Below are 23,816 nucleotides of genomic sequence, written 5' to 3'. Positions count from 1 at the left end.
AACTTTAAATACAGTTTCTGAACAGATTTGCAACACTTGAAAATATGTACGTTATATCGAGGTAAATTGTACGGTATATCGATTGACGTTGTATCGAGGGTACGTTATATCGAAGTTTGCCTGTATTGCTAATTGCAAGAAAGATTGTCCAATCAATAAGTGCGCAATCGCTCATAAAAGTGCTATTTTGGCTTAAACCGTTTCGGTCTTTCCGGCGCACTTATTGCTTGGAATGTAACGAAAAAGTGCGCCGAAGATACCGAAACTATTTAATGCAGGATCACACTTTTATAAGCGACTAGCTGACCCGACAAACTTTGTATTGCCACAAATTAAACTGTGTTATACATAAATCATGAATCTGGAATGATCTTCGTCACAATCTCGAATTTCTGAGGAGTTCAACATTGGATGATTCATTTCGGCAGCTACAATATATATGAAAAGCAAGAACAAATTTGATTTTTACGTTTAAACTTTTGGTTGAAATGCGTTAGTTTTGCTGGATTAAAAATTCTCTTTCCGTTCAGTTGCCCAACACTGGAAGGACAAAAACTTGATATAATATTTGTAGAAGCCTTATTGACAAATGTTTTATGGAAGAGTCTAAAATTTCTCGAGTTCAATTAGTTATTGAGTTACGCAAAAATATCTGTTTTATTTGTATGAGAGTCCTTATCCCACTACCACAGGGGTGAGGGGTCTCAAACCATCACAAAATAAATTCATAATCCCCCTTCTATAATCCCCCACATGCCATATTTGGTTGCAAGTGCTTGATTAGTTCTCGAGTTATGAGGAAATTTTTATTTCATTTGTATGGGAGCCCCTCTCCTAAACAGGGGAGGAGTCCTAATTCATCATAGAAAAAAATCTTGCCCCCGAAAACCCCCACATGCCAAATTTGGTTCCATTTGCTTGATTAGTTCTCGAGATATAAGGAATATTGTATATCCTTTGTATGGGAGCCCCCCCTCTTAAAGGGGGTAGGGGTTATGATTCTCCTCCTAAAGAGGGGAGGGGTCTCAATTAACTATAGAAAAATTCTTGCCTCCAAAAACTGCCACATGCAAAATTTGGTTCCATTTGCTTGATTAGTTCTCTAATTATGCAGAAATTTGTGTTTCATTTGTATGGAAGCCACCCCTCTTAGTGGTGAGAGGGGTCTCTAACTATTATAAGAATCTTCCCTTGCCCCAAAAACCCCTGCATGCAAATTTTCACGTCGATTGGTTCACTAGTTTTCGATTCTATAAGGAACATACCGACAGAAATTCATTTTTATAAGTATAGATATCGCACTTTGGATGGTACAATTTTCCTTGCAATTTGCAATATTGTTGATTTTTTTATACAATATTAGCTGACCCGATAAACTTCGTATTGCCACAAATTAAAATGTGTTGTTCATAAATCGTGAATCTCGAATGACCTTTGTCACAATCTCGAGTTTTGCAAGTTTCTGAGGAGTTCATGGGTGGTGTAATATACAAATTTTCCTCACAGTAAAGTAGAAAACAACTCCCCCCATTGCTTAGCATCTATTTATATAAGAGGCTTATGTCTGTCGCCAAAACGAGGGGCGCGATATGGGTCATTCCACGCGAAGTGTCCGAGTTACCTGTAATCGACCTTCACGGATTTCAACCAAATTTGGTCAGATTGTTCGTTTTGGGCGAAAAAGCACAAATCCCAAGTTTAGTGCTGATTGCCAACTCCCCCCCCCCCCCCCCCCCCCGATTAATGGGCCCCCCTCTTTTTAATGAATAGCCCCATTTTTGCTAAATTCTTTTGCTTATATCTCCGTAGATATTAAGTTTAGAAACAAACTTTCTTCTGCATTTTCAAGGAAAATTATCCAAGGAATCCGAAAAAGATATCAGTTTTTAGCAACAGTGCTGCCAAATATTGTTATTTTCGATTTGAAAATTGAATTTGCATTTTTCTTTCAATGAAGACAATTTGATCTCGAAAATTTCAACACCATCGTATTCCTCGGACTTTTTTACTTAAGAAACACTCATCACCCTAAGGTATTCTTAGCCGATTCCGAGATACAGCGTTTTGAAATAAACAACACCCAATTTATCATGTAAAATTACAAGCAAAATAAAACTTTTTGAAACATGAGCAATCTAAAGGCACTTTGCACTGTTGTGGAAACACATAAACAGTATGTAACATAGTCTTCCCTAACAGTGATGCCAACTATTATTAGGACCAGGGATGGTTCGATCACTTTAACTGAATTTTGATTCATTAGAGAGTACCGCCTCATCCGAGCCAAATTTGACAAAGTGATGTATGCGACACTTATAAAACTGGTTATTATCTATAATTTTACTGAATAAAGTTTTGCTGTATCTTTTGTAGTTACAGCGCTACAGCGCTAGTAACTCTTTAGTGACTAAATGAACGTTCATTTAGTTACTAAAGAGGTACTAGCATTGTAGAATCGTAACTACAAAAGATACAGCAAAACTTTGTTCAGCAAAATTGTAGATAATAACTAGTTCTACAAATGTCCAATACTTCATTTCAACAAATTTTGCTCGGCTGAGATGGTACTGTCAAATGAATCAAAATTGAGTCAAAGTGATCGAACCATCCTTGATTAGGACACTATCAATCCATATTAATATTTTATATCAGTATTAACATGTACGGCATTAACAGTATTAATATATTTCTATTTCTCTTAATCAGTGTTGGGCACAATTTCGCTAATTCGCTAAATCACTTATTAGCGACGCTAATTTCTGATTAGCGAGTTAGCGTTTTCGCTAAATTTGGAGTACGTTAGCGAAACCGTTAGCTTCGCTAAAAATAAACCCTAGAAATCGCTAGCGATTCAGCAAGCATCGCAAGCTACCTGAAAACTGGAAAATTATTCAAACTCTTCCTCGCCGTTTTTTATATTGCATTGGTGAGAAATAATGTCACATGCACCTACACGTGATCATTAACAAATTTTTATGCAGTTGAATCGTCGAAAATATAATATTAGGTACGCCCTGCCGGTCGACCGACAGAATATATCTGGAAGCTTACTCATGGCCTATGAAACGATGGATGTCGGCATGTTGTTCGGCTCTTTCGTGGTGTTCAACTGCTTCTTCGTTTTAGCTACGAAATTATTCGAAACCTTCCGTTTCAGGTTTGCCCAAAAATGTTCTGTTATTTGCAGCTGGGGGACGCTGGGAGGCTTGGCGGTATTCAGTACAACGATTTTCTTTAGGCGGTCCATCTCTTCCAGTGATCTCTTGGCATAATAGGCCGAGACCAGGCCGGCCAAAAGACCACATATTCCAAGTGGCAACTTCCAACAAGCCCTGCATGCTGCATGTCTCCCTGTTCACCGTTAGCTCCGAAGAAAAAAATTGCGGCTTGGACATTCCCTTCTCGCTGATCGTCAGTTACAGAAGGACCTTCTTTGGAAACTTTGTTTGGGAGATAGATATGACGCTATTGCTTACCTTCTTGGTGAAGCGTAATGTGCCCAGTGCTTTGCTAGTTGTTCCTGTCCAACATCAAGTAGATCTTATCATCCTTCGCCGGAAACATGTTTTTCACTAATACCTTCAGCCGTGATTACCTGTTGCTCAGAAATGGCCGACCTCGACTAGTACAGCACATAAAAATGACCATTTTAAGAAAGTACGTCTTCACCGTTTGGCTGACGGCACCTTGTTTCGGTGTCCCTTTTCAGTTTCAGCTGCACTCAGCCTGTCTCTAGAAGGAAGAGGATGTTGTATGTGACGGATCGGCTATATCCGGCGGACACGAAGTGCCTTACATGCAACTTCTGCATCCCGGCTGCAGCTGGCAGGTGGCAGTACGAACAAAGCATCGAGAGTAATTGCTTGACTGTTTTCATCACAGTTGGTGAATATTGATAACGCTGTTAAATTATTTCTGCACACAATCAGGTTGCTACGATTAGCGGTACATACGAAGATTCATCACCAGTTGACTGGGTAACTGGGCATGAAAAATTGCTGAAATCTGTTCATTTTTTATGCATATATTATGTTCAAAACTTAACAATTGTCGACAGTTATTTACGCTGTATAGTATATGTTCGATTAAAAATGTGGTTGTTTTTGGGTAAATTAGACTTAGCGATTAGCGAAATTTTCGCTAATCGGAGTATTTCGATTAGCGTTTAGCGATTAGCGAGCTAACTTTTTCAGTTAGCGGTTAGCGACGCTAAATTTTCGGTTAGCGGTGCCCACCACTGCAGTCTTAATAATTCTTTCCTTCTGCTTTTATTGCTTATTTCTATGACACTATCTTGAATGTTGTCCCTGATTTTGATTCGGAAATAGTTTTCATTATAACAGTGTTGATACCAGAAGGAATTGCAGCATGCATAGATCGGATACCAGGAATAGATGCTGCTGACTTGAATCGATCCTTCAAAATTTATTTTTCTTCGCAGCTCTCTGCGGCCGACACGAATTTCACATTAACCTTCCTAGTGCATTGGGGTCGTTTTCGACGATTGTATAACATTTCGCCGAATACCATTTCGCGGAAAACCAATTCGCGGATGACCATAACGCGGAATATACTGTTTCGCGGAAAACCGTTTCGCGGAAAGTACCATTTCGCGGAAAACATTTTTGCGGAAAGTACTATTTCGCGGAAAAAAATTTCGTCGAAAGTACTATTTGGCGGAGAACCACCGCTCATTCAGTTTGGAAGACGCAAAAAGCGGCTTCGCCGCTTTGTATTCTACAAAAGTTAAATCGATGCGAGGACTAGGGAAAACTAACTAGAGGTCAGTAGACCTAGGAAAACGAATAGACCTAGACAGATGTGATCTCTGCGGGGGGCTGCCTCCTCGCAGCGGCCGGCGCTTCCGACGGCGGGTCACCGGCGAACACTCGCCGTTGCCTGCGGCCAGCTCGCCTTGAATCATCTAGGAAACGTTTGCTACTAACATGGTATTTCGCGAAACAATATTTTTCGCCAAATGGTTTTCCGCGAAATGGTTCTTTCCGCCAAACGGTTTTCCGCGAAATAGTCCTTTCCGCGAAAGGGTTTTCGGTGTTTTGGTACTTTCCGCGAAATGGTATTCCGCGAAACGGTACTCCGCGATATGGTCTTCGGCGAAATGTTATACAACCGTTTTCGACCCATCGGCATACTTACAAAGCTTGATAGTCAGTAACGGAACGAGCACTTAAAATTCTCTGACTTTTCCTAACTTTGGAAAACTAGTATTGTGGGGAAGTTTCAGCTTCCAGCGCCATCTAGAAGAGCCACAGCAAAAAAAAAGTTACATATTATGCATTGGGGTCGAAAACGACCCAAGTTTTGAAATTGCTCTCATTCATCTATTTTCAATCCGAATTTCGTTTTCTTTACCTCGTTTGAAAGGTATGACCAAAACCTGGCACCCAAGGTATATTAGGGAATATTTGTTGACTAATGGCTACTTCTGCGTCGGTTCCGCAACACACACTACCAGGTCCCGGGAGACATTTTTATACTATGAGGTAATTCATTTTGCGGCACATCAAATCACATTGGCTTGATAAAATAAGACTAGTGGAAGTACAATGGGCACATTTTGGATCCGAATGGCCACTTCACCATCGGTTCCGGAACATCCGGTACCCGGTTTTTGAGGACAAGTTTGAATTTTAGGATGATTTATATTGCGGCACGTCAAATTTCATCACATTGATAACATAAGACTATTGAAAGTATAATAAAGACATTTTAAAGGCAAATGACCACATCAGCATCGGTCCTGGAACATCCGGTACCCGGTTTTTGTGGTCATTTTTGTATTTTAAGATAACTCATAATGCGACATATCTAATCACATCGGCTTAATAAAATAAGACTGATGGAAGTAAAACAGTGTCATTTAGAAGCCAAATGGCCACTTTACCACCGGTTCTCTAGTTCTCCACGCGGCACCTCAAATCACATCGCGTTGATAAAATAACAATAATGGAAGTACAATAGGGCGTCAGTCGCATACAATCCGGTACCCGATATTTATAATGAACCGTAAAACGGGGTAACTCGGGGCAGATGAATGACCCTGCAATCCAAAAATGTCCCCAAAAACCGGGTACCGGATAGTCCGGAAACTATGGTGAAATGGTAATTTTGGCTCCAAAATTTTTCTATTGTACTTTATATTTCCATTGTATTTTGTCAAGTCAATGTAATTTGATGTGCCGCAAGATGAATTATTCCAAAATCCAAAAATGTCCCGCGGAACCAGGTACCGCATGTTCCGGAACCGACGGTAAAGTGGCCATTTGGCTTCTCAATGACCTTATTTTACTTCCATCAGTCTTATTTAATCAAGCCGATGTGATTTGATGTGTCGCAAGATAAGTTATCCTAAAATACAAAAATGGCCCCAAAAACCGGGTACCGGATGTTCCGGGACCAAAGGTGATGTGGTTATTTGCCTTCAAAACGTCTTTATTATACTTTCAATAGTCTTATGTTATCAAGCTGATGTAATTTGACGCGTGGCAAGATAAATCATCCTAAAATTCAAAATTGTTCTCAAAAACCGGGTACCGGATGTTCCGGAACCAATAGGGAAATAGCCGTTTGGATCCAAAATGCCCCATTGACTTCCATTAATCTTATTTGATCAAACCAATGTGATTTGATGTGCCGCAAAATGAACTACCTCAAAGTATAAAAATGTCCCCCGGGACCTGGTAGTGGGTGTTCCGGAACCGACGCAGAAGTGGCCATTAGTCAACAAATACCCCTAACATATCCTGGGTGCCAGTTTTTTGCCATAGCTTTCGAACGAGGTAAAGAGAACGAAATTCGGATTGAAAATGGATGAATGAGAGCAATTTCAAAACTTGGGTCGTTTTCGACCCTAATGCATAATATGTAACTGTTTTCTAATGCATTAGGAAGGTTAAGTTTACAATTATTTAGCGCCCAGTTGAGTTGTGAAGTTGTTTGGGTATGTGTACACTCTTAAATGATTCTACCCGTAAATAAGTCGGATTTAGCTAAAGCTAGGTTGAAACTACTCAAAATGCCCTTAAACTCAGATTTTGGGTAGTTTTTTAACCAAAAAAATCGCTGGAAAACGTGGAAGGTAGTTGTATTGTGCTCTAAAGTGTCTGAAATTGTGATACAATTCCTTCCTGTCCGATATATGCCGCAAACGAATGAATCGTAGCCTGACCATTATTATAGTGAACTGACTGTACGCTATCTTGGAACACGAATGAGAAATTTTCGGAGAAATCGGCAACCACTAATACCTTACCATCACGAAGATAATTACGTACATTGTTAAAGAACTCCGCTTGTTTTTTGAAACGTAGGCATGTACGCAAGCACATCAGGACTTGTATCAAACAACGTTTCCAAAAAAAGTTCGACCTCCGAAACAGGACAGTCCACGCAAAATCTCTCTTGCTGAGACCAATATTTGTATTGGATTTGCTTGATATCGGTATCATCAAAATATGACCAAAGATCTTTCAAAGTGCTTAGATCACCACTTGCGGACTTTTTGCACGAATTTAGGAAACATCTCTCTGTTGGGGGATTGCACAGGCATCGTTTCAGCATATCTCTCTAAGGTTTCAAACAGTTTAATCCCATCAATCTCCATTTGATCCAAGCGGGCTCCTACGAATTTCAGTCTGAAATTTTCATGAATTGCACACACGCACACCGTGTGTGTACCTGTTCCTGCCAACACACACTCGGATGGCCGAGATTCTGCAAAATTCGAAAATCCAAACTAAACGCTTCTGCTTTAAAACACGAGTGATCAGTATTTTGCTTTACGCAAGCGAATGGTATTGTTGCACCGTTGACATTGTGTCACCTCTGCTGCTGGTCATCTCGCATGGTTAAAGGCACGAGAAACTGGGAATTGCTTGTTTCAAAATGCTATATCTCGAGATCGGCTAAGAATACCTCGGGGTGATGAAAGTTTCTTAAGTAAAAAAGTCCGAGGAACATGATGGTGTTGAAATTTTCGAGATCAAATTGTCTTCATTGAAAGAAAAATGCAAATTTATTTTCAAATCGAAAATAACAATGTTTGGCAGCACTGTTGCTAAAAACTGATATCTTTTTCGGATTCCTTGGATAATTTTCCTAGAAAATGCAGAAGAAAGTTTGTTTCTAAACTTAACATCTTCGGAGATATAAGCAAAAGAATTTGGTAAAAATGGGGCTATTCATTAAATTAATCGTCCATTAATCAGGGGGGGGGTCCAATCGGCACCAAAAACTGATATCTTTTTCGGATTCCTTGGATAATTTTCCTAGAAAATGCAGAAGAAAGTTTGTTTCTAAACTTAACATCTTCGGAGATATAAGCAAAAGAATTTGGTAAAAATGGGGCTATTCATTAAATTAATCGTCCATTAATCAGGGGGGGGGCGGGTCCAATCGGCACCAAAATTGGGATTTGTGCTTTTTCGCCAAAAACGAACAATCTGACCAAATTCGGTTGATATCCGAGAAGGTCGACTACACGTTTGTACTTTTTCTCGGTCACTTCGCGTGGAACCCATATGTATTTTCGTGGTAATAATCGCCCACATTAAGGGGGCATAGTACTTTTTACACCATATTTTTTGCCTTATTTCAAATATTTTTTTCTCGATAACGCGAAAAGCGAATCGATTCGGGTTTATTGCTTGCTAAACATTGCACTTTATACTAATATTTGCAGTTTTGTTTGCATATGTGAACCTCTTCCCCTCAAACATAAAAGTAAGGTTTTTAGCCGAAAAAATTGACTTTAAACATTTCTTAAAAATACAAAAATTGTAATATCGAAAAAAGGATGGGTCAAACACTAGATAATTTTGTTAGCTTTGAAACAAAAAAAGAATCATGAGAATTGCTTCAGCCGTTCTTGAGATATTTATGGTACCGACTTTTAAAACCTGGTTTCGAGAAAAACGACATTGAAGTTTTTATTCGCTGTGTAATCGCTCCAGACATGCGCGGTACAAATAGCTGTAACTTTGTCAATTTTTGGAATTCATCGAAATGACTTGAAACACATATGGTCAAAATGTTAATCTTTCGAAATAATCAATAAAAAAAATTTCGATTTTTTTAAATTGAAAAAGTACTATGCCCCCTTAAGCAAAGGGTCAAACCAATCATTCCAGATTACATTCAAGATGAGCAAAAGTAATGTAGTTGCACCTCATAGAGTTACATAGCGTACCTCCAATTTGCTCTAAATGGACTATTCGAATCGGCTGCTCGACTCAACTGCTCAACCTGATTGCTCGATTCAACTGCTCGACTAGACTACACGATTTGATTACTCGACTCAACTGACAGCTTGATTCTAGTGCTCGACTTAGCCACTCAACCCGACTGCTTGACTCAACTGCTTGACTTAACTGTTTGATTCGACAGCTCGACTTAACAACTCGATTCAAATGCTTGACTGGACTACTCAACTGAACTGCTCGACTCAACTGCTCGACTGGACCGCTTGACCCAACTGCTCGACTAGACTGCTTAACTCAACTGCTCGACTAGACTACTCGATTCAACTGCTCGACGGGACTACTCGACTTAACTGCTCGATTAAACTGCTTGCCTGAACAGCTTGATTTGACTGCTCGACTCAACTACTTGACTTCTGTTTGATTCGACAGCTCGACTTAACTGGTCGATTCAAATGCTCGATACAACTGCTCGACTCGACTACTCGAATGAACTGCTCGACTCCACTTAACCGCTTGACCCGACTGCTTAACTAAACCATTCGATTCGACTGCTCGACTAGACTACTCGTTTCAACTGCTCGACTTAATTGCTCAACTGAACTGCTCGATTTAACTGCTCGACTTGACTGTTCGACTTGACTGCTCGACTCAACTGCTCGTCCGGACTGTTTTACTGAACACCTTGATTTAACTGCTCGAATAGACTGCTCGATTTGACTGCTCGACTCGACTGCTCGGCCCAAATGCTTGACTCGATTGCTTGATTCGACTGCTAGACTCACCTGCTTAACTCGATTGCTTGTCGCGATATCATATGGTCAGTGTTAAATCAGACCGAACCAAGTCGCAAAATTTAAAAAAATGAGTTAATGATAGCAAACGATCAAGAATTTTCTAAGCAGCATTTTACTCTAATCAGACTACATAAATGTTGCAAACGGTCAGAAGTTTTTATTCAGTTAAATAAAATCCAATACGACCATAAAAACTATTTGTTTCAGTTTCTGGCTATGACTCTTTTAGGTACAACTTCTTAGAGGTATATTATGCAATATAAGAACTCAAAAAACTAATACAAAGATTAAACATCTTCGCAAACACTGGCCAATGGAATGTATCCACAGTCTTCGGAATTCTGAACAGACATTTATATTTTCCGGATCGTCAGATTCGGGCTCAACTAGTGATAAAATAAAGCGGATAGCATTAAAATGTTCGCCATGATTATATAACATTTCGCCGCATACCGTTTTGCAGAACACGACTTCTTGGTTGACCATAACGCGGAATATGGAGTTTCGTGGAATACCAGTTCGCGAAAAATCTTACGCGGGATGTACCATTTCACGGAAAAAGTTTTAGTGGAAAGTACCATGTCGCAGGGGTTGCTGTCGCTCGTTCGGATCCAACTGAAAAAAAGTGATAGAGGTCAATAGACCTCTTGGTGGTTGGTAAACGGCTAGATAATGCGGAATATAGACCCCATAGCGGTCGTTAGCCTCTTATCCAGCCACTCCGATCCCGACCTCCTCGTGGTACCAGCCGGAATACGAGCAACCTTAGCGGAGATCGGGTAACCAACCCCGGTGGAAACTAAGGTCGTATACTAACCGGGAAGGAGGTATAGTGAGTCTCGGCACTATAAGATGGCAGCCCCATCACGAGACTCGGTAGTGTTGCCCCAGTACGGCTACACACCTAAACAACACAAACTAACAACATTCAAGCATATACGGAGCGGAATATTCGGCATCGACCTGGGCGACGGAATAAGGACGACGAATGGAGGTTCGGGACTTGGAACTGCAGATCGCTAAATTTCGCAGGTTGCGAGCGGGTGCTGATTGAACAGCTGGAACCCCGCAAGCTCTGCAGGAAATCTGTCGCAAAGGAGAGAAGGTATGGAAGATCCGTGGCGGAAAGGCCCAGTTTTACCAGAGCGGTGGCGCTACCAACGAACTGGGGACGGGCTTTGTAGTGCTGGGCGGAATGCAGGATCGCGTGATTGATTGGAAGGCGATCAACGAGAGAATGTGTGTATTTAGGATAAAGGGCCGTTTCTTCAATTATAGCATCATTAACGTGCACTGCCCGCACGAAGGTAGACCCGACGATGAGAAAGAAGCGTTCTACGCGAGGCTGGATGCGACGTACGACAGCTGGTCGTCACGGGACATTAAGATCGTCATCGGGGATATGAACGCCCAGGTCGGTAGGGAAGAAATGTATAGACCGGTGGTAGGACCCCATAGCCTGCACACCGACACAAACGATAACGGCCAACGATGTATAAACTTCGCAGCTTCCCGAGGCCTGGTGATCCGAAGCACCTTTTTCCCGCGCAAGGATATCCACAAAGCCACCTGGAGATCACCTGACCAACGTACAATGAACCAAATTGACCACGTTCTCATAGAGGGCCGGTTCTTCTCTAACATCACAAACGTACGCTCCCGTCGGGGTGCGGATATTGATTCTGACCATTACCTAGTAGCAGTACATGTGCGCTCAAAGCTGTCCACCGTATACCGGACACGTCAAAGCCGCCCTCCTCGGCTGAACATCAGGCAGCTAGATAACCCACAAGCTGCCGAGAACTACGCGCGAGTACTGAATGAGGCACTGCCTTCTTCCGAGGAGTTAGGTGCTTCAAACCTCGAAGACGGTTGGGGCAGAATACGCTCGGCCATCGGAGAGGCCGCTACCGCGGCACTAGGTATTGAGCCTCGGAGTACACAAAATGATTGGTTTGATGGGGATGGGGAATGCCAACAAGCGGTGGAAGAGAAAAAAAATGCTTGGAGAAATTATCTAAGTATTGCCACTAGAGAGAACCTGGCCAAGTACCGACGAGCTAGGAACCAGTTGACCACGATCCTGAGGAGAAAAAAGTGCCAAAAGGAGGACAGAGATCGTGAAGAATTAGAGCAACTATTCCGAGCTAATGACACGCGCAAGTTTTATGAGAAGGTGAACCAAACTCGAAAGGACTACACACCGAAACCTGACATGTGTAGGGACGAGGGAGGGAATCTAATTACAAATGAGCGCGAGGTGGTCGACAGGTGGAAGCAGTTCTTCGATGAACACCTCAATGGCGAAGTCGCAGAAGGAGGCGGAACGGAAATTAACCTAGGAGCGCCCATGGAAGATAGTGATGTCCTAGCACCTGATCTCCAAGAAGTCAAACGAGAAATCAGGCTGCAGAAGACCAATAAAGCCGCTGGGAAGGACCGCCTACCGGCAGAGCTTTATAAACATGGCGGAGAAACGCTAGCAAAGGCTCTACACTGGGTTATTTCTAGGATTTGGGAGGAGGAAAAGCTACCGGAGGAATGGATGGAAGGAGTGGTTTGTCCCATCTACAAAAAGGGTGATCGGCTAGACCGCTGCAACTATCGTGGTATAACGCTGGTAAACGCCGCCTATAAGGTACTCTCCCAGATCCTGTTACGCCGGCTGTCACCGATAGCACAAGGTTTCGTAGGGAATTATCAGGCGGGTTTCATGGTGGCTCGCGCAACTACGGACCAAATTTTTACTATCCGACAGATCTTGCAGAAATGTCGGGAATACAACGTGCCCACGCATCACATCTTTATTGATTTCAAAGCAGCATACGATACAGTCGATCGAGACAAGCTATGGCAGATAATGCACGAATACGGTTTTCCGGACAAACTGACGCGACTGATCAGAGCTACATTGGATCGAGTGATGTGTTTCGTACGCATCTCTGGGACACTCTCGAGTCCCTTCGAGACGCGACGAGGGTTGAGACAAGGTGACGGTCTATCCTGCATGCTGTTCAACATCGCTCTTGAGGGGGTGATCCGACGAGCGGGCATCGAAACGAGAGGCACGATTTTTACCAAGAGTAGCCAACTTCTAGGCTTTGCAGATGACTTCGATATCATTGCCAGGAACTTTGCGACGGCGGAGGCAATCTACGCCAGACTGAAAGTGGAGTCTAGGAGAATTGGGCTAAAAATAAATGCGTCGAAGACCAAATACATAAAAGGAAGAGGCTCAAAGGAAACAAATGCGTGCCTCCCATGGTAACCGTTGACGGCGATGAACTAGAAGTGGTAGAGGAGTTCATGTATTTGGGATCGCTGGTGACCGCGGACAACAACACTAGTAAGGAGATCCAGCGGCGCATCCAAGCGGGAAATCGGGCCTACTTTGCCCTTCGTAAAACGCTACGATCAGGAAGCATACGCCGCCGCACGAAGCTAACAATGTACAAAACCATTATTAGACCGGTAGTTCTTTATGGACTTGAAGCCATGACGCTGCTTGCGGAGGACATACGCGCCCTTGCCGTGTTTGAGCGGAAAGTGCTGCGGACGATATTTGGCGGAGTACAAACTGAAAGCGGAGAGTGGCGGAGGCGTATGAATCACGAGCTACAGGCACTGCTTGGGGAGACTCCCATCGTACATCTAGCGAAAGTTAGCAGGCTATGGTGGGCCGGACACGTCGTAAGGATGCCGGACGACAGTGCGACGAAAATAGTCCTCTTCAACAACCCCACCGGCACCAGGAACAGGGGGGCCCAACGTGCACGATGGCTCGACCAGGTCGAAAGCGATTTGCGACTTCTGAGACGACTAGGAATTTTTTTTATTTTTATTTATTTATTTTATTTATTTATTTCGTCAAACTATGTAGACTACATTCTTACCCTAAAGTTTAATTAATACCTTACTTTAATTGTTTTATTTTAATTCAATTTAATATATAGTTGGCAATCTGTTGCTGGCCTTTAAATCATGCAATTCTAGTGCACGCCTTTTTAAGCATAATTCGTGACATAGTTACGTCAATGGTTTCATAGTATTTATTGTAAATGCTCATTATTCTATTAATAGGACCGTTTCTTGCATAATCTGTTCTATAGTGGTTTAACATAAACGTTCTTAACGAACGCACCGGTGCATAGAAGTTAAGGTTTTCTAGTATATTTTCTGAATTTATACGTTGTAAAACTATATCATTTACAAACAGAAGCATAGCAATCTCTCTTCTTTTTTTAAGTGTTTCGATGTTGATGAGCATGCAACGAGATTCATACGATGGAAGAGGAAATGAACTCCAACCCAGCTTTCTGAGTGCATATAATAAAAATTGTTTTTGTACAGATTCGATACGACTGGAATGCACTTCTTGGTAAGGAGACCAAACTACACTACAGTATTCTAAAATGGATCTTACATATGTAACGTATAAAGTTTTTATAGTATAAGAGTCCTTGAAGTGGTAGCTGAATCTTTTAATAAAACTAAGCATGTTATTAGCCTTGTTAACAATCGTGTTAAAATGGTCTACGAATGTCAATTTTGAGTCAAGAATCACTCCTAAATCTCTTACTTTACTACATCTTCCTACATGTTGTTTTCCAAGAGTACAGTTATAGTCATTTAGTGTATGTTTTCTTGTATATGAAATGATGCTGCATTTTTTAATGTTCAGATCAAGAAGACTCTTGATGCTTCAGTTGTAAAAAATGTCGATCTCTTGTTGGAATACTTGAAGGTCTAATTGGGTAGCAATTTCCATGTATAATTTCATATCATCGGCATAAATCAATACTTTGAGACGATTCAACACAAGGGTAACATCATTAACAAATAAAATGAAAAGCAAAGGACCCAAATGAGAGCCCTGCGGAACCCCGGATGTTACCTTAACTGGATCAGAAAGATGTCCACAGAATCGGACAATCTGCAGTCTGTTTGTCAAGTAAGATTTGATCCATTCTAGGAGATTTGCTTCAAACCCCAAACGATTAAGCTTAAATAATAGCATATGGATATCAACCCTATCAAAAGCTTTACTAAAATCAGTGTAGAGAGTTTCAACGACATTACCTCTGTCCATAGAAGCAAGCGAGAAGTTAACGAATTCTATTAAATTAGTGGTAGTAGATCTTCCTTTGTAGAACCCGTGTTGATTGCAAGTTATACGATTTTTCACCTGATCAAATATTTTCTGATTTATAATAGCTTCAAAAAGCTTAGGGATACATGAGAGCATTGCAATCCCACGGTAATTCTTAATTTCTGATCGTTTTCCCGATTTAAATATCGGAATCAGGTATGATTTTTTCCACGTGGACGGGAACCGCCCTGACTGGAGAGATAAATTAAAAATCCAGAACAACGGATTGACGATCGCAGTAGCTACGTTTTTCATTAATGAAGGTGGAATTCCATCTGGCCCTGGTCCTTTAGATGCATCTAATTCTTTGAGCGTTGTCAAAATTTCTTGAGCTGATATGTTTGTCACCGAGATATCATTTAATTGTTCCGGTAAATATGAAAAATAGTCAAAATCTCGGTTTATATCGCTAGTCTTATAAACAGTTTGAAAAAAGGCAGCAAACTTATTACATATTTGTTTGGAATCAGTACTGACGAAGTCCTCATATTGCATTCGAGATGGAAAATTGCTGGACTTCATTTTATCATTAGCAAATTTAAAAATTGTTTTGGATCTGATTTAATATTGTTTTCTATCCGTATATTATAATTCTCGTGTGTTAAAGATATTTCAGCATCTAGCTCTCGAGATATGTTTATATATTGCTCCAGATTGTAATTAGTTTTATATTTTTTATAAGTTTTATGAGCTTTTTGTTTTCTGTTTTTCAAATTTTTTATTTGCCGGGTAAACCAAACTGGATGCTTCATGGATTGCGTTCTCTTTCTCGATTTAGGAACTATCTCATCAATGATACTATATAGACAAGCTAGGAAAGTATCTACCACTTTGTCAATATCTGTTTCTTCTTTTAAGAGAGATTGCCAGTCTATGTCAGTTAACCTTCGATTAATAAGCTCATAATTCGCTTTTTTGTAGTTGTAAACCTGTTCATATTCAAACTCAGTAGGACGCGATCTCTTAGTGTCAACTAGCAGCGAATATTCAATAGCTGTGTGGAATTTCTCATTCCTCCACAAAGGAAATGAGGCTTTGTCAACACAGAAATCCTCAGTTAAGTTTGTTAATAAAAAATCTAAAAATTGATTAAGTTCGTTTCTAATGGGATTTACTTGAAATAGCCCTAACTGACCAAATTTATCGAATATCATCTGCAGGGTTTCATTGTCTCCTACTATAGGAAGCAAAAGTGATTCATTATCATCATCTACAATGAATTCCGCGCTATTCTGGTTAAAATCTCCATAAATATGAATTTTTGTGTCTGGTTCCATGTCATCAATAACTAATTCCGCTGTATTTAAAATTTTTTCATACGATTGCCTTTTTGCGCAATGGGGGGGAAAATAGACAGATGCAAATATATGTCTTTCGCCATTCAACAAAACTTTAACCCAGACATCTTCAAACTCTGCATACTTTTGAGTTGAGATTAGCTCGGCATCATACAGAACACTAATAGCTACAAGAACACCACCGCCTGATTTTTTGTCAGATGATGATAAATCACGATCGCTTCTAAACACATTGAAATTGTTATTAAATACTTCTTCACTTTTTATGCTGTCGTTCCAATTCGTCTCTGTTGCTAAAATAAAATTGGCGACGAGTGGCCCAAGACCGAGTTGAATGGAGACGAGTGCTTGAAATAGCACGAGCCACCCCGGCTCTATGCTGCTGAAGAAGAAGAAGGTCAGTAGACCTAGGAAAATAAATAAACCTAATTGATAGTTTTTGGTGATCTTGTTATCAACAAATGTTTTATGGAAGAGTCTAAAATTTCTTGAGTTTGATTAGTTTTTAAGTTAAGCAAAAATTTCTGTTTTATTTGTATGAGATTCCTTATCCCCCTACCACAGGGGTGAGGCGACTAAAACCATCATAAAAAAAATTCCTGCCTCCAAAACCTCCACATGCCAAATTTGGTTCCATTTGCTTGATTAGTTCCAAAGTTATGAGGAAATTTGTATTTCATTTGTATAGGAGCCCCCCCTACTAAAAAGGGGAGGGGTCCTAATTCATCATGGAAAAAAATTTTACCTCCAAAAAACCCCCAAATGCCAAATATGGTTCCATTTGATTGATTAGTTCTCGAGTTATGAGGAAATTTATTTCTCATTTGTATAGGAGCCCCCCCTCCTAAAGTGGGGAGATGTCCTAATTCACAATAGAAAAAATTCTTGCCTCCTAAAACCTTCACATGCCAAATTTGGTTCCATTTGATTGATTTGTTCTCGAGTTATGAGGAAATTTGATATTCATTTGCATAGGAGCCCCCCTCCTAAAGCGGGGAGGGGTCCTAAAACATCATACAAAAAATTCTTGCCTCCAAAAACCTTCACATGCCAAATTTGATTCCATTTATTTGATTAGTTCTCGAGTTATGAAGAAATTTGTATTTCATTTGTATGGAAGCCCCCCTCCTAAAGGGGAGAGTGGTCATAATTCACCTCCTAAAGAGGGGAGGGGTCTTGTTTCACCATAGAAAAAAAAATTTGCCTACAAAAACACCCACATGCTAAATTTGGTTCCATTTGCTTAATTAGTTCTCGAGTTATGAGGAAATTTGCATTTTATTTATATGAGAGCCCCCCCCCCCTCCTAAAAAGGTAAGGGGTCCTAATTCATCATAGAAAAAATTCTTGCCTCCAAAAACACCCGCATGCCAAATATGGTTCCATTTGATTAATTAGTTCTCGAGTTATAAGGAAATTTGTATTTCATTTGTATAGGAGCCCCCCTTCCTCAAGTGGGGAGGGGTCTCAATTCACCATAGAAAAAATTCTTGCCTTCAAAAACCTTCAAGTGCCAAATTTGGTTCTATTTGCTTGATTAGTTCTCGTGTTATGAGGAAGTTTGTATTTCATTTGTATGGATTAATGGGGAGAGGCGTCATAATTCTCCTTCTAAAGAGGGGAGGGGTCTCAATTTACCATAGAAAAAAACACCCACATGCCAAATTTTGTTCCATTTGCTCGATAAGTTCTCGAGTTATGCAGAAATTTGTGTTAGTGGAGGGAGGGGTTTCTAAGCATCATAAGAACCTTCTCTGTCCCCAAAAACCTCTACATGCAAATTTTCACGCCGATTGGTTCAGTAGTTTTCGATTAAATAAGGAACATCCCGACAGACAGACAGACAGAAATCCATTTTTATATATAAGTTACAAAACCACTCCAAAATAACATTTACCTAAAATAACAACTCAGCAAATATGCTTCGTAAACAACAAATGTTAACGATAGATTCAAACTGTCAAAGTAATCATCCATGCAAGCACGCAGAAAAATGTTGATAATTAGAAACAACGATTACCTGTTATTGAGTTCAACTTGTATCATATTTTTGAATCAAAAATCCCGATTTAATCCACCTAGTCGTGAAAGGAACCTTTGTTATACCATCTTATATGTCATTTGATATGGGCATTTCCAGCTAAAATATTATTTTTGATTTATATTTGAATTTGTAATTTTCATAAAACTGACAGAGTCAAATTATATACGCATCACTTTGAACTAAATTCTTATATAAACTGTTTCTTAGGCCCAGCCGTTCTCAAGTTATTCAGATGTGAAATCAAAAAATTATCTATTAAAGTCAACATCCCACACATTTCAACCCAATTATTCTAAAGAATAAGCTCTCCAAGAGACAAGACGCAAAGAGAATCTCTCATTTGCACATTGGACCTTTTGAAATGTTGCTCGTCAAATAGAAAGAAACTATTTTCAAATTCCAATTCCAATCGAAAATAGTCGAGTAAAAAATGAATTTTTTAGCGTTTTAAGCTGGAAATGATCATACAGAAATCGACACGTCTTCGGAACTTAATTCAACTGTTTGTTAACGCTGTGCTAGTTTTCATGCATTCTAGCGAAAAACAATCTTCAGAGTGTATTTTAACCTGCTAAATAACTTTATAGAGCATAGGAGGCAATGAAAACATCGTGTGCAAAATTTTTGAGCGGAACTAATTTTAAAGTGGTCCGCGCAGTTAGCTTCGGGGTACAATACTAGCCTAACAAGCCAGTCGTCGTATGTTCGAATCTCGACTGATCGGTGGCGCTACAGAGTCAATAGGATCTTTGCCCTAGCCCCGTAATTTTCCAGTACTCTAATAATCGGCTCTAATCGATAAAGAAGGGTCAAGTTCCGAAGGACGTTTACACGCATGGCTTTGCTTTGCTTGATTTTAAAGTGATTTCTTTAAACAAATCATTAAATTTCGCAACCATTAAGAGATAGATAGGTTCTATATGCAGCAAAGTTGCTTATTTTAGTGTGTTCTACAAGTTTTGTGAAGACGCTATTTTTTTGGACACGTTGGAAAAATAAAAATTTGTATGACCCTATTAGGCGGATTCACGGTCACCCTAAAAGTGTAAGAAAATGTTCTATATTTCATTAATTAACTTAACTATTCCAACGAAACATCCGTTGAAAAATTACACATTTTTACTATATTATTCTGTTTTTGAATAAATTTCATCAATCATTTTTAAATATCTTTTGAGCAGTAGAACCAATCCTCATGAAATTTGGCAAATACATTTGCAGTGTTAAGACCTCTCGTTTAATACTAAAACAATTGAAACTAGATAAATTATCTTGGTTAAAATCGCTCTAAAGTATTGTAAATTTTAATAGCTCATAACTTTCAAACTAAAAGTCCAATCAAAAAACAATTCAACAGTGATCTATCCGGCTATATTACCTTTCAAATGAGACTAATAGTACATACATCGGTTTGGCCATCTCTGAGAAACAGGCGATAATTATTACCTTGTCAAAACACGTTTTTAAGCATAACCTTTAAACTACTTGTTTGTTTTCAATAAAACTTCCTGAAAATTTTTTATGATACCAAGAGCTTTCATTTGATCTTTGAAATCGGTTGTGCGGTTCCGGAGAAAATCGTGTCAGGTAGTTTTCACATTTTTGCTTATAACTTTTAAACGAAACATCGGACCACGACACAATTCAATAGTGATATACTAGGTAATAATACCTTTCAAATGAGACTAATAGCGCATAAATCGGTTCAGTCATATCCGAGAAACAGGCGATAGAAAATGAGCTGTACACACACACACACACACACACACACACACACACACACACACACACACACACACACACACACACACACACACACACACACACACACACACACACACACACACACACACACACACACACACACACACACACACACACACACACACACACACACACACACACACACACACACACACACACACACACACACACACACACACACACACACACACACACACACACACACACACACACACACACACACACACACACACACACACACACACACACACACACATTGCTCAGTTCGTCGAGCTCTATCGATTGGTATACGTGACTCGACCCTCCGGACCTCGGATCAACTTCGTGTTTTTCGACCAATTTCTAAACCTTTGTTATACAGTAGGATTTCGAATTTGGCATGGTTCGATTTTGGCATGCCTCGATTTTGGCAACAAAAGTATCCGTTTTTGGCAATACAAAATGTTTCCCTTATAAAAATATGCTTAAATATCAGTTAGTTTCCGCAAACATGCTTTAAATGACGCAAAAATGATGCCATCAGGGTGTTCATGCAAAAAAGTTTGCTGTTACATATAGAATGATAGGACTACGTATACTACGTAGGACTACGTCTTACCGCAAGTTGCCAAACAACCGCAAGTTGAACCGAACGGATAGCTCATGGCGGACTTTTAAAGCATAAAATGATTGCTATCGTTAGTTAATAATATTTACTCAATTTCTAACGCATTTACATTCAATTTTTTCATATCAAAAAGGGTCTCGATTTTGGCACGGTTTCGATTTTGGTAACATAGGCGACACGCATTTGTTGCCAAATTCGAAATCCAACTGTATACTATAAAACCCGATTTAATCCACCTAGTGGTGAAAGGAACCTTTGTTATACGGTCTTACTTACTATTTGAGATAGAAATCGACACGTCTTCGGAACATAATTCATCTATTGGTTATCGTTGCGTAGTGCGTTGATTTATATAAAATTTTTGATAATTGAATAAGTTTACAAAATTTGAACAAAATAGGAACACTTAAATTTTGATAGATCCTTTTTTCATGAAATTGCTGAGTAAGGATAAGTAAGCTGTTATTAATCTGAGTAAGTGCAAATAAAAGTAAGTTGTAAGAGGAAATCTTATCCTTTAGCATATACATTGTCTAGTAAAAATCTAGTTCATAGGTTTTTGAACTATGCATATTTCCTGTAATGCCATTCTGTTTGAATCACATCAATAGAGTTTTCTTGAATAATTTTCATCAATTTTTATTAACTCACGCTGTTGTATTTTACACAACACGTGTAGGCTTTTCAACGCCATATTGTTATAAAGTTTTTTTTTGTTTATAGGAGACTAGACCACTGCGACCATAAAGTTACAAATCGTTGTTTAACTAACGTATGTTCTTCAACAAACTTATTGTGAGCAAAATATCATAATTATTCAATGCATTAATAAATTAAATTGTTGGGAAAATTTATGCAGCAAAACTATCAGCAAATGTAAAATGTTTAAAATGTATCTGTCTGCTTGTAGTCGAGTAATTCGGAGTCAAAATTAGGGTATTTTGTATAATGAAAGTTCCACAGATCCTAAACAAGCAAACAAAGAGGTATACTATTTTCAGCAAAGTTGTCTATTTTTACTATTTGTACAATTTTGTAGTACATGAAAAAGTCATACAACAATTACAAAAAGAGCAAAAATAGAAAAACTGATTTACTGATTTACAAATTCATATACAATAAATAAGATATTTCTATCTTCGCTGCAGAGATAGAAGGTTACTGTCTTCAGCAAAATTTCTTGTAATAATATCCTCTATAACTTTGCAGAACACATCAATGTGTTGTACTGACACTGAAGAAAAATATTTTTTATATTTCACTTTTAGGGGGATTAATCAAAATTTAAATTCCACCAGACGATGGAGTTTTCAATTTCAAGAAACTCTTCCCAGTCAAAACTCTAGTGCTCACGTTTTCTTTGGTTTGGGACTATTGTGCGCGCGAGTAACTGTGTTACAAAAGTTGGCGCGAGTGTTCAAGGGTTAATATCTTTTAACCGGTAAAACCAATTCTTATGAAATTTTGCATATATATTCGTAGTGTCAAAACCTCTCGTTTGATATTAAAATAATTGAAATTAGATAAATTATCTTGGTTAAAATCATTATAAATCATTGTTAATTTTGGTGTGGTGTATACGGTTGCTTATAACTTTCAAATTAAACGTCCAATCAGAAAATCATTCAATAGTGATCTATTAGGATACATTGGGCCCTATTCTGTAAGTCACGTCGAGTGTCACTTTGCTTGACTAGTCGACTTTTGGTATTATGTAAGTCACAGGCGACCCGATTTTGTCGAGTAACTCGACTGAGTCCACCGCCAAAAAGCTAGTGACTAAACGGTTAGCAAGTGACGCCTGAGCTAGCTTTGTTTTGGTCATGCATTGAGCCGCTATGCTGCCCGTTCTTCTTGCACTCGACACTCGACAGTGACTGAGTCGAGCCGAGTTGCTCGACGTGACTTACAGAATAGAGCCCATTATCTTTCAAATGAGACTAATAGCGCATAAATCGGTTTGGCCATCTCTAAGAAACAGGCGATAATTATTACCTTGTCAAAACAGATTTTGTCTGTGTGTGTGTGTGTGTGTGTGTGTGTGTGTGTGTGTGTGTGTGTGTGTGTGTGTGTGTGTGTGTGTGTGTGTGTGTGTGTGTGTGTGTGTGTGTGTGTGTGTGTGTGTGTGTGTGTGTGTACCCAGTAAACCATTTGGTTTGTATATCTCGATTGCAACTGAGATATACGAAATCATATCTGAACGAAAAAGTTATATTTCACGCCATATAAGAACATATATGTACCAAAGTGGAGGCGATATACGTGCGAAAATTTTGACAATTATTTGTAATTCTATTTTGCGTAGTTTTTATAACACGCAACTAAATACTCCTGAATATATGATTAAGATATAATCAAATATTGCAACCGTCTATACTGCTTTATAATTCACAGACATGAATTGTATATGAAGACACGCACGACTGCAAAACAACTTATTGTTCACTTCAATTTGACATACTCTAATCATTATACAATTACAATGTGAAATTGACATGAAAACGATTTAATGTGAACTTTCTATTACGATTTTGTGTTATCTGGGTATGTATGTAATGATTTTTTCTATCGCCTGTTTCTCAGAGATGGCTGAACCGAATCGTTCGCTATTACTTATGTTTGAAAGGTATTATTGTCTAGTAGATCACTATTGAGTTGCTTCATGATACGACTTTTCGTTTAAAAGTTATAAGCAAAAATGTGAAAAATACGTGACACGGGTTTCTCCGGAACTACATGACCGATTTCAACGATCTTAATATCAAATGAAAGCCCTTATTAATGCTAAATTGTTCAGAAATTTTCAATTGAAATTAAACATGTAGTTTAAAAGTTCTGCTAAAAAAAACCTGTTTTGACAAGGTAATAATTATCGCCTGTTTCTCAGAGTTGGCCCAACCGATTTATGCGCTATCAGTCTCATTTGAAAGATAGATCAC

Source organism: Sabethes cyaneus, chromosome 1, assembly GCF_943734655.1.
Source record: "Sabethes cyaneus chromosome 1, idSabCyanKW18_F2, whole genome shotgun sequence".
Lineage (NCBI taxonomy): Eukaryota > Metazoa > Arthropoda > Insecta > Diptera > Culicidae > Sabethes > Sabethes cyaneus.
This window is presented reverse-complemented; position numbering follows the sequence as displayed.